Source organism: Harpia harpyja, chromosome 1, assembly GCF_026419915.1.
Source record: "Harpia harpyja isolate bHarHar1 chromosome 1, bHarHar1 primary haplotype, whole genome shotgun sequence".
Lineage (NCBI taxonomy): Eukaryota > Metazoa > Chordata > Aves > Accipitriformes > Accipitridae > Harpia > Harpia harpyja.
In genome coordinates, this window is record NC_068940.1 from 50,734,282 (window position 1) to 50,746,512 (window position 12,231).

General features: G+C 39.8%; 1 protein-coding gene across 27 annotated transcripts in view; it reads right to left on the reverse strand.

The window, feature by feature from the left end:
• Positions 1 to 12,231, reverse strand: part of ARPP21 (cAMP regulated phosphoprotein 21) — a 206,836-nt gene that overhangs the window by 84,862 nt on the left and 109,743 nt on the right. The gene's annotated exons all lie outside the window — the stretch shown is intronic.

Below are 12,231 nucleotides of genomic sequence, written 5' to 3' on the forward strand. Positions count from 1 at the left end.
AAGTGGAACCAAATGCTCTAATCTTAATCAATTGGGTAGAGAAGAGGTTGACTCTGCAAAGATTTGGGTCTAGTCCTCTGATGGAAGTCAGTGCAAGTTCCACATTCACAGCTTTAAAGTTCCCTGTAACTATATAATGCATTTGCTAAAAGGAAGCAGAGACCTTGTGGTTACTCTGGGGAAATCTGTTGCATTAGTTTATGAATTTGCAGGTGAATCAACAGCTTAAAAATGGAAGAAAATAGTATGTAATTTTGAGTAAGATGCAGGATACTGTCAATATACTAATACAGTATATAGTTACAGTAATACAGCAGATACAGTCATTTCATCTCATGCGAGTCCTAAATTAATAACAATCACATTTACTTCTCTTCTGAGCTTTTTTAGCCCTGATACTGTCAGTAGTAGAGTCTGCACAATATACCAAATGGTGGTTGTGCATGTAAGGGAGGGAATTTATCAAGCTTATTTTCAGTACTGGCATAAATTAAGATCTTACTCAAGTCAAAGCATGGTTTACAATCATTATTACAAACCCATTTAAAATTAGGAACTTATGCACTATTACCACACTGGTTACCCAATTTACACCTTCAAATCCTAACCACACCTCAGTTTAATTTTAAGTGGTAAAAATGGGATTTGCATAGCCTTTTTGAAGACACACTGAGTACTTCTGAAGACCTTAACACTAACTCAAGTGCTCTAACTGTTTATGGATCTTTTGCAAAAAAAACCCAAACAAAACAACCTACAATACGTATCCTATATTGGTGGGTTGACCCTGGCCACACAGTACACCCGTCTATGTGCTAACAACTATGTGCAAGAAAACAGACATGTAAACGTATGCTTACAAAGCGTGCTGCCCACCTGTATGACATTCAGTATTTCATTTAGCCCCCATGTCTGGAATCAGTGGATCACTTGAGAACATCAAACCCCACTACTCCAAAAAAGCTTACTGAGGAAATACCAATTCCCTGTTAAGTCAATATGACTTTTGCAATTTGGGGACTGTACTGAGAAAAACAGAAAGTATGACCCAATTATACCTTAAAGGCTCAGAAACCAACACATGGGGAGGGGGAAATCGCACAGGCTAAAAAACTGTAAAGTTTGAGGGGAGTGTTTGTTTTGTTTTTATTTAATATAACCTTTTGATCATCCACATTTTTCTTGCTTGACAGTATGGGTGAAAGCAAAACATCTGTGCTCTAAAAACATACCTTCACAAAAACACAATCGCATATGAACTCATTTAATATTTCCTAGAAGTTGTCAGGTAGCTCAGTTAGTCATCTTCCTGGCAACGTGTTTCAGAGCAAAACACACAACGCATTTGCTCCTGCCCGGTAAAGCTTTTGATCAGGTGCTCTGACTGTTTAAGAGAAACTGGATCTCAGAATAAGTTAGTGCTTTTCGCTGCACATCCTCAGGCAGCTGCGCAGCCCCCCTCTCAACCCGAAATCTGCCTGAAAGCATAGGCCCTTTCAGCAGCCAAGACGGCCTCTCTTCTCCATTCTGCCTAGCAAGGCAGCACCATGCTACTCAGCTAGGTGCTGTCAGGATACCTACAGGGAACCAACTTCAGTAGGTGTCCTGCAGCACCCAAACCTTTCGCCATGAAAAACTTCCCAAAACTCTCTGAGCATCTGCGGACTTCTGCAAAGTCGGCTCCCATCGCTCAAAATCTTTGGAAACCTTTTCCTAATCCATTTTCCTTCACAGTGAAAAGGGGGAGAGGATGGATTACAAAATAACTTTTTGGTGAGTGATTAGTTCACCCAATTGCCAGAACAGTATGTAACAGGCATCATTAAGCCTCCTATCCAGTGTTTTTCCCTGGTTCAGGAGCACTTCTACATACTTCACTGCAATATCAGGTCCAGACTGATGGAGAGTATTCAGGAAATACTGCTTTCGCCTTTCTAGCAGCTGTACTCCTTCTCATACAGCCAATGATCATTTCAACTCTTTCAGCCTCATTTTTGTGTTGGGAGATCGTTATAACAGTCACTTCGAGATATGGGTCAAGCTTCTTATTTCTGTGCTTGGAATGCTTTCACTGGGAGGGTGACCAAGCACTGGCACAGGTTGCCCAGAGAGGTGGTGGAGTCTCCATCCTTAGGTTGGTCCTGGGCAACTGGCTCTAGGTGGTCCTGCTTAAGCAGGGAGGGTTGGACAAGTTGACCTCCAAAGGTCCCTTCCAACCTCAACCATGCTGTTATTTTATAAAACACCGAGTCAGATATATAGTAACAGATCTATAGCAGAACAAAGCTCCACCACTAACTCTTTTAGATGTAAAAGAAAAAGCAGACACAAAAAACAAGTTGGCCACTATCATTTACCTCTCTCATTTTATAGTTACTTAAAAGCCATCTGCATCCCTACTTAAGCAAGGCCGCAACAAAGACACTTTTCCAGACTCATTCCTTACAATGAAGCCTATATTTTGGAAATGGTAATGCTAGAATAAGCAGCAAAACATTTGTGTCAGAAAGCGGAAAAAACAGAAGTTAAGATTTTGATAGCAACATCCATTATAAGATTTTTTCTTATTATCATTACGGTGATTTTAATGTGAGCTACTTCCATTCACTTTAGTAGAGTTCCTCTCAATTTATCTCTGTATGACAGAAAACAGTGTTCACCCCTCAGGCATATTTTTTACATGGACTCTTTAAGGAGAAGTCCCTATTACATGCTTATTCAATGCTTTTGATTCCAAGTCAACTACTGTAAGTAGTAATGGAAAAAGCCCCAAAACCTAAGTACCTTAACCAGGTATTCAATATGTAATCAAATTACAGATTTTAAAAACATATTGCAGAGTGGTAATAGCTACCAGGATACACAGACTAAGGAAGTCATGGGGCATTTCCTTGCGTCTGCCATGTTTAGAGGTAAACTAATGCAGTTTCATAAATCTCTATTTGCATGGGAGATAAGAAATGAAATACCAGGCACGGGGCGGGGGGGGGGGGGGTAATCTGCACTCATTTAAAATAAGTTCATTAGCTCTGAAATAACTGGCTAAGAAACAGGAAACACAGATACCACACCAAAAGGACAAATGGAAAGAGACAAGCATGAGCTTTGAATGTTATGGTTCTGAAGACTTAAGTCACTGTATTAGCAGAGCACACAAACAGTCTGGTATTGTCAGGGCTGACTTATATACAGCACATAAATCTTTATTATGAGGCATATGTTTCTGACAGCACCACAGTGCACAGGCTGTTGCAAGATGCCTTTCAAAAGAAGCCACAACCTCACCATGTGTGGAAAAGATGGGTTTCCCAGTACAGCGCCTGATGTAGTTAAAAAAAAAAACCCTAGCAAGGGCTGTAGCACAGGTCATCTGCAAAACCCTCACAGGTAATAGAGAAGCAGCTGTCTGAAGGAATGCAATATAGGAATGCAAGTTCAAAAGTGGAGATCGCTGCGGTGTGCAAGAGTCTAAAAAAGTGAACTTTGTATTTGCAATGCAGTGTTCATTTAATGCATGTAATGGGGGACAGCACATTAATACTCCTCTCCTGAAGGAGTGACAACACAAAGTGAAAGATAGGTAGGGTAATGGGGCTAGGAACAGGCAAAACACCACCCCTGGGTACCCACAGGATCATCATCTGGCAAACAAAATGAATACCTGACAAAGTGTTCTTACACAAGGATGCCATCAGGAAAGCAACAGGATAGTGAAAGAGGGGAAGAAGCACGGCTGCCAACAAGATTCAGAGAAGTTGTGAAGATTTAGGGCACTCTTATGCAGGTGTTCTGATGGTTTAATGGTGTTTTCCCGGTTTAATGGTGTTTTCCTGTTATTTGCACTTGTCTTTAATTAAACCAACTGCTCAGTCCAACATCACGTTGGCCTCTATTTTGAAGGCACGCTGTGACACAGTATGGTGGCCTTTCTTGCTTTGCTAGTTTGTGAATATCTACTACATCTGCCTGCTGTGCTTTTTTTGGTTTTATGCTGGAGGCTCTCCTAGGGCTCTGCATTACCGCCACAGTAAAACTACATAAGCATTACTGTTTCTTTGCTTTACCTTGCAGGCCAAAACTCTATTATCTGCAGTACAAATGACTGTTTTGATCACGGAGACGTGGGAACGTATTCTGAGAGTTCGAGAAGTTACAGAACTTGGAAGCAAATATCATCATTGTCAAAAGGCCCCAACTTAAAGACAAAAGGCAGAATTCCAGCCCTACAGGTTATATTTGATTAAATTATCTCAGAACAATGTTTTTCAAGAATGAGGGCCTGGAATTACAGCCTTCAAATAGGTTTTCTGTATTTAGGGGCTGATGGATGCTAAAACACAGTTTCAAAAAGTCAGAGTGGGAATTTAAATACAGATAATTGTTAAAGTACAGTGCAGTTATATTATCACAACTTAAAACCACTCAAGATGGCATTTCAAGCATTTGAAGGTAAATGCCTCATTAACAGATTGCTGCTTTTATAGTATGAGTCACTAAGAACTTCTGTTATGATGATAAAAGCACATTAAAAGCCATCAAAAAAAATCAACCCCGTACAAGACAGTTCCTTCAAGGTGCTGCCTTCTCTGTAGCACAGGGGGAAAAATCCCTCTCAAATACCAAATGCTACATTTTTCCTGGTATATTCTCTAACATTTTTTTCAAAACAGCATCTGGACTCTAAACACATTCTGTATTTATTACTAAACAAAGATGTGAAAAGTCACAAGTTATTTTCACAGGCATTCTCCCCTTCTAACTGGGGTTGCAGACAAGTCTGGCAGGACTGAAAGAAAGAGCCAGTAATGCCACACGGAAGCGACGTCTCCCTGCGTTTTTCGTTCAACGAGTGTGAGGTTTATTCCGTCACTCTTGCCCACCCTTCAAGATGCTCCGTTCTAGTACCCCAGCAGCACGATTGCAGTGGGGCTGGCACCAGGAGTGTTTTCCATTATGAAAACCATGATGAAGATGAAGGCTGCAGGATGGATAGAGTCAACGTACACCAAATCTCTTCCATGCCAAGTTATTCTGTGTGTGGACCAAGCACAGGGCCAGATCCTGAAGGCTTTCAAAGTAGACAGTATTTAAAGAACCTGATCTAATGTTGCGGTATCCTCGTACAAGTCATGACCCTCACAAGCTTTCCCAAAGCTTAATTCCAGAAAGTCATCCTGTTTTAATGTATGGATGAAAAACCCCACTACATCTTGACTCCCCAAGAGTCTGCCTGAGTACAGGCTTCAATATTTGGTCCACTATTTTGGGCCCAGAACATGGGAATCTAGCTCTGAACACAGGGGAGAAGCTGGCAGGCCAAGGCCACATGGAAACACCAGCTCTACTGCTAGACGGGGCTGAAGTGCAACACGCACTCTCAGACAGGGACCACTTTAGGAGCTTCAAAATGCTCTGCTGTCCTCCTATGATCAAACTAAGATTATTTCTGTACCTGAGGAACCTGCTTCTCCTGCTCCCACTCTGCCGGATTGCATTTAGTTCTTGATATTCAGGATCTCTATTGGGACTGAACATCTTGCAGAGCGCCAATTTATTTCCAGCTAGTAGAGGCTTGTAAGTGGTAGCATAGTTTATTATGGAATTCATTAATATTTGATTTTAAGGATGTGGCATACTCTGTAAGTGGCTGAAAATTACAGTGTTGCATAACTGCTGTGATCTATTTAAAATTACATTTTTCTATCTTAGAAGTTCAAAAATCAACAAGGAAGAGAGAGAGAAAAAGGAAGCAAATTCAAGATTTGAAGACTACCAAAGAAGGCACGATGGTTCCCCAAAAGCCAAGGGGCTAATGAAGAAACTATTAATCCTCTTGAAATGCCCCATGCATACAAATTAATACCATAACAAATTCTTGTGCTTACTTCTACTTCAGGCCATGAACATTTTCCCCGTCTCCAGCAGGAAGACTTGTGGATCAGAAGTCATCCCCTGAACAATCACTGGCCTGAAGAAGAGTACCTGTTTTTAATAAACTGTCAGAGACAGCTTCACAAGGCTACCTTGGAAACAGCGAGCAGAAACAACTGAAAAGACAAAGGTTTCTCAAAACTCACGATACTTTTTTCATTTCTAGTGATCATGTCATATTTCCTACATTGAACAAGGAGCAGGCAACAGAAGCGTAAAAGGCAATTGCTAAAAACAATTTGGACCAATTCTAAAATTCACTTGCTCATATATCAGCACCTCGTTTCTGAAATGCCCAGATTTGAAGACGTTATTTCAGCTACTACTGACGTACAGTTACCTCTGAGGAAAGCATAGGGGCCATTTCAGATTTCCAGATCTCCATCCAGTGATTTGAATGTATAAATGACCAAACAGCATCTTGATTAACGGGCAATCAAAGCATCTCTCCTGCTACAGCTTGGATGAGCACATAAAGACATGGGTTAATTACTCATGCAAGGAAGAGCTTCCCTCAACCGAATTACCTACTTGCTATTCCATAGCACTGCCTTTCTGTGTAACCTCCCATCTCCCTGCACAGAGCAGGTGATGATAACCTTCTAGGTTTATCAAAGCTTATATTATTAAGTGGTGTGATTGTAAGGATTACAAAAAAAAAAAAAAAAAAAAAAAGAAAAAAAAAGAAACAAGAGAAATACCATAGATGTCTTCTGATTAATGCTTAACTAGTATTTCATTACAGTATAGAACAGCTGTAAAGTACATGTCCACCTTAATTATAAACAATTTAGTTTTGATACATTAGATGAAAATTTAATATTGGAGCTATTAGAACTGGTTCATTAACCCTAACATCTCATTTACAGAGTAAGCCATTTCCATGGGTCCAGTATATGGCTTACACTGATTGAAGTAAGAATGAAGCCAGTATTTAAGGGTCAAATTCAGCTCAACTTCAAGTGTAGCAAGTTTTTTTTTTTCTTTTGTATCTTTCTTATAAAACAGGCATGTGACTAAAATGAGAGAATGCTTGCTCAGAAAAAGGTTGTCCTAATTCAGTATCATTAAAATAGAGAAAATAAACATTAAAAAAAAAAAAAAAAAGACTACTGGGAAAAAAAAGAAGCTCAATCTCTTCCAGATGAGCATCAAGAAGTGAAATGATGAATGCGCACAACCTCAAATAATGCATTTAGCAGAACAGTGGCAACTTTGTCTGAAACAAATGCCTGTAGCATAATAGTAAGATTTTGCTAAAATCCCTACCAGTTATTAACATATGTACGCCCTGAATTGCTTCTCCAATCACCACGTGACTGGATAAAAAAAGGCAATTAGTCCATGTCAGATGGCTCTCTCCCGCAGTAAGAAGCTGAGGCATTGTAGTGCACAAGAAAGCTCAGGCCACTGCCAGAGGCAGACACTTCCTGAACCTCAGTGCAAAACGTCTAATTCCCCTTAATGCTTTTCTGTTTCTCGGGAAGTTCCCCACTCCTTCTCGGATGTGAAAGCCTTCCCCTGCTTGGCATGCAGGGATGCGCTGCCCAGCTTTGGGCTGCAGCTCCGACCGCAGCAGGAAAGGCCAGAAAGGAGGGAAAGGCCAAAACCTAAGCATCACAGCAATGACTACTGGGACACTGGGCTCTTGAATCCTAAACACAATTACTATTGCATAGAAAAAAGTTTTTTTCTAGTCATGTTCCTAATTCAACCCCAGACTGAAGTAAACAGATTATTTTTGTATGAAAAAGTCAAGAAATAGAATCCATGAAAACCAACATCTTTTGGTACTTAAATGCTACATATGTTACTATATAGCTACATAAGCTCATAGTTATTATTATACATTATTGTTTTATTGATGTTCTTACTAAATTCTTAGTTGCACAATGTATTAGTTCATCTTTAACTGGAACAAAATGTCTCAGCCAATTACAGTGTTATTTCTCAGTTACACGTTTTTTCCACTGTAGTTGCATACATCTACTATGCACCCTTATATTTCTCTACACATTTATAACATACGACGTTGGTATACTGATCAGGCAACAGCAATTGTAAACCAGAGGGAAAGCAGACATCCCCAGTTTCTGCTTACTTCTTAGTAGTCAAGGAGCAACTGTTCTGTACTGAAGATGGGAAAGAGGTAACTACATTAGGAAATGTGAATGGAGCTGACTCCATAGTCCTTGGAAGAAAAGGAATACAAGACTCCAAGGAAAAAAATAAAACCAGAAATAATGGTGTTCACATACATTTTCCTGCATCATCTCCCTCATAAAAGCAATTCTGCTCTCATGAGATCATTACTGTGTGTACATATATGATAATCAAGGATAGCATAATGTGCTTAAATGCAGATGCAATACCATACAGCAATACCAAACAAACAAAACCATTGTACCATACAGTACAATACATACATGCCAGGTAACTATTCTATATTACAACACGGAGGGGGGTGGGGGACAAAACTGTGCTTCAAAGGCTCTGGCAAACTTTGAATTGCTTTGACTGAGATTTTACAAAGAACATATGCATGTTCAGGTACACAGTTCTAACTACTACCACATACCTAACTAAAAAAGAGTCGTTACAAATTGTGTGTGGAAAACAGCCCATCTTTCCCCATCAGCAAACAACTGCTTAAAGAAATTAAAGTCATTTACGCTGAATACCTTATGCAGTCAAGGGGAAAGGCATACTTTTCCGCGTGCTCCAAAGGTAGTAACATTTGGCACTACACGGAATTATTTTTGGCACTTCAGCCTAGGGTAAAAAAAATTTCCAGAAACTATTCCTCATTGAAATTGCCAATGTTCAGTGAATGCCATTTTTCTGACATGTCTGTAGGATCCTTTACCAAAGTTCAGATTCTTATCTTAAGATGGTGAAACTGGCACAGTGCACCTCTACTAGCATAGATGTTATCGACAGCAAGATCACTCAGTGTATACACAATAGAAACCTAAAGGGAACTTTTCTTCTTTGCCTGCAATTCAAACCAGCCCTACACAGAGGAGACAGAATAACACAGACTGTATGTCATAACTATGAAGGTCTTGTCAGTTACTCAAAGTACATACTGTACATTGTCTCCTTCTGCTGATACAGTTCAACCCTAGATTACAAGGAACCCCTGTAATACACATAACATCTAAGTACTGCCCAAAGTTTTTGACATATCTCAAAGGCACCAAAAAACACTTCCGACTGGGCCAATATTACATTAACATTTACATATTAACAGAGTAGGAAGAAAACCAAATATCACAAGGATCATAACTCATGATGCTCTTGAAAAAAAATTAGTCATAACTAATTGGTATGTAAGTATTGGAAGATGTAAGTATCGGTATAAAGTTCATAATAGGTATGTTACACCCTCAGAATGTATGAAAATGTCTAAATACAACCATTATATATCATAAGCACTCCACCGTCTCAATTCTGGTGAGTCCTGCCACTCACACTTATATAAAAATGTACATGAATGCATGCGTGGGCTATGGTATAGACATACTTGTCACATGGGTGATTATCTCAACCGAATGAAAGCCCTTTTCATTTACCAAGCACACCAGACACACTTCCCCTACATTTCTCCACCTATCTACAGATTATCAAATGAATGAATCTGATTGAACTGATATGTATAATAATACAAACAGTTCTGCAAAAAGCTCTGAAGTACTTCCAGTTGTTTGATAGGAATTATGAGGAATATACAGAATGGAAGGTGGCACACATTTTTTTGGCTCCGATTTGGGATGCCCTGTCTAACATATTGCCTCCATTCCAAACTTCTGTTTATATCATATTTCACTGTCTTAAGTTCCCCGTACATTTCTCTATATCTTTACATAGATGACAGGTGGACACAGATGACAGACAAATATACATTTGACACAATGGTGACACAAGAGCAGTTTCATACTGAACAAAACAGACTTCCCATGTTAAGTAGTATTTGAGCTCTTTGACTGTAAAACTAAAACAACAAAAAATCATCCCTTGTTTTCTGATCAACTTTTCTCATGTATACTACTGAGAATAAGACTTCAAAAGTTGGACAATTTAGTTAGGCAGGACTTTGTAAGATATGAGACCACAAAAAATGGTATTTATTTTTCAAAGTTGTTTTCCTTTTTTAACTTAGTCTTAATTTCAAAAATCATATGGAAAGATAATTTGTTTTTAAAATCCACTATTCTGTAATGACAGCTAGCGTACAGAGACTTAACTTTATGAAGGTTAACAAACATTTGGGTAGTTGACATCATTTCTGTGTTTTAAAATTTCATTTCATAAAAAAGCTTCAAAACCAGTAAGACTTGTGTACAATTTCAATTAAAAAAAAAAGCACCTTAGATTAAGCTCCTCACCATAAATACTCTTCAGACTGCAAAATTGTCATTATGGTCTGACTGTATTTTTAAGATACTTCACTGAGAGTTCACAAAAAGCTGTGGTATTGCGATCCCAGAGAGATTCAAGTCCTAATGCATTTTTACCATCATTTTCCCCTCTCTGTAAAGCAGCATGGACAACAAGCCACAGCCCTTCTTCCAGCTGCGACCTGTTCAATAAGTACTTTCTCAAATTCCCAACCCCCGAAAAGTAGGTAGTTTATAGGCACGGGGATGTAGAAGTGGATATACGTTGTCCTAAGATGGCCAATCGATGAAAGAAATTAAATGCTCCCCTCCACCCCATGCATACCCTAGTCCCCTCTTGGACAGACCCTACTCTGTACCACAGCACCCCTAAGGTAGCGTTGTTACCAGATTTTCTCAAACAGCCCCTTCATCTCAAAGCCATTAACTCTTCTGACACTCTGCAGAGTTACATGCTCTTCCCAAACAGACAGACACACACACACAGAAGTCACAGCCAGTGCAGAATTTATGAATTCTTGAGCACACAAGAATATTCTTCCCTCTCCACAGTATGCAGCTAAAGTACTTTGGAAACCAAATGCCATAAAGAGATAATTTATTGTCAAAATGTGAGTCTTCAGAATATCTGTCTATGGGGCCCCTCCATAAATTTGCATAAAACTATCAAGGCTCAGGCTTACAGCACAGCATAACCACGTTGAACAGCATTTCAGCTGCTTTCCAGATTCTCCGGTATTCTGGATACTGTCCAAGTAGTAATTAATAGAGTCAACACATTCCCAGTATTTGGTGTTGATTCTGAACCGCACGAAATTGTCTCCTCTGACAGTACTGAAATGCAGAACACATGAAATCACATCAGATGCTTTCAGACGTGGAACTTACACAATATTTGCCGTGGATAATAAAAATCTCATCAGCCCTTATTCAAGCTGGATAATAACAATCTATTTTCTGCCAGAGCCAGGGATGTTTTAAAAAAACATGCTATCTCCTCCAGTCATGAAAAGAAAGAGCTACTTCCACAAAGCTTTATTTTACAGCAGTATCAAAATAATGTAAATAACACACTGGAAGCACCATGATGCAATACAAGCTTCATATAATCCAGTTACCTACCACCAAATCGCTGCAGAAGGGAAAAAAATCTGCAGTTTGCGTGGTGCTTACAAAGCAGCTGTACTCACAGTCAACAGAGGGGCAAAGCCCTGTGTTTACTTCTGGAAGATCTACACAGGAATGGTGTCGGAACCAGTTTGTCTGGCTCTGTGCCTCACCTCCAGCTTGCAAGACCACAGCTGAAAGGGTCACTCGATCCATTACAGCCCTGTGACAGCCTGCCCACTAAGCTTGCCCACAGGGATGCCAGTTCATGCCTGGTAAACAGCCTTGCTTGCTCATTCCCACCACGCAAGAAGCCACAGCTTCACCGCAGCCCTCGGATAAAGTTTTGACTATCGAAGAAGACTTCAGCGTCCTCTCCAGAAGCACTGTGCAAGCATTTCCAACAGCGCTCCCAGTGCTACCCATCTCTGTGATGCACAGCCACACAACCCAGCAAGACATTATCAGATATTAATGTGGTATGATCACATTACCAAGTCAACCAGGAAAGGCAATGCTGTGAGGAAAGATCTGTAGCAGCTGCACTACAGAGGTGACACAGATGTGAAGGGAAAAGGGAGAACTGTAAAGAGAAAGGAATGCCTAAAAAGCATTCAGATATGACTGATTGTGTTTTGTTTAAGAGGAGACTAATTTTTTTTTTTCTCATCTGCAGCTCAAAAATGAATACTGGTTTGCTGCATACCCAGCTTTTTCTTATTTATACCCAAAACATAGCCCTTGGACAGGGGCAGGTATTACCAGACCCTGAGGCTAAGCCTTAGCAGCCTGA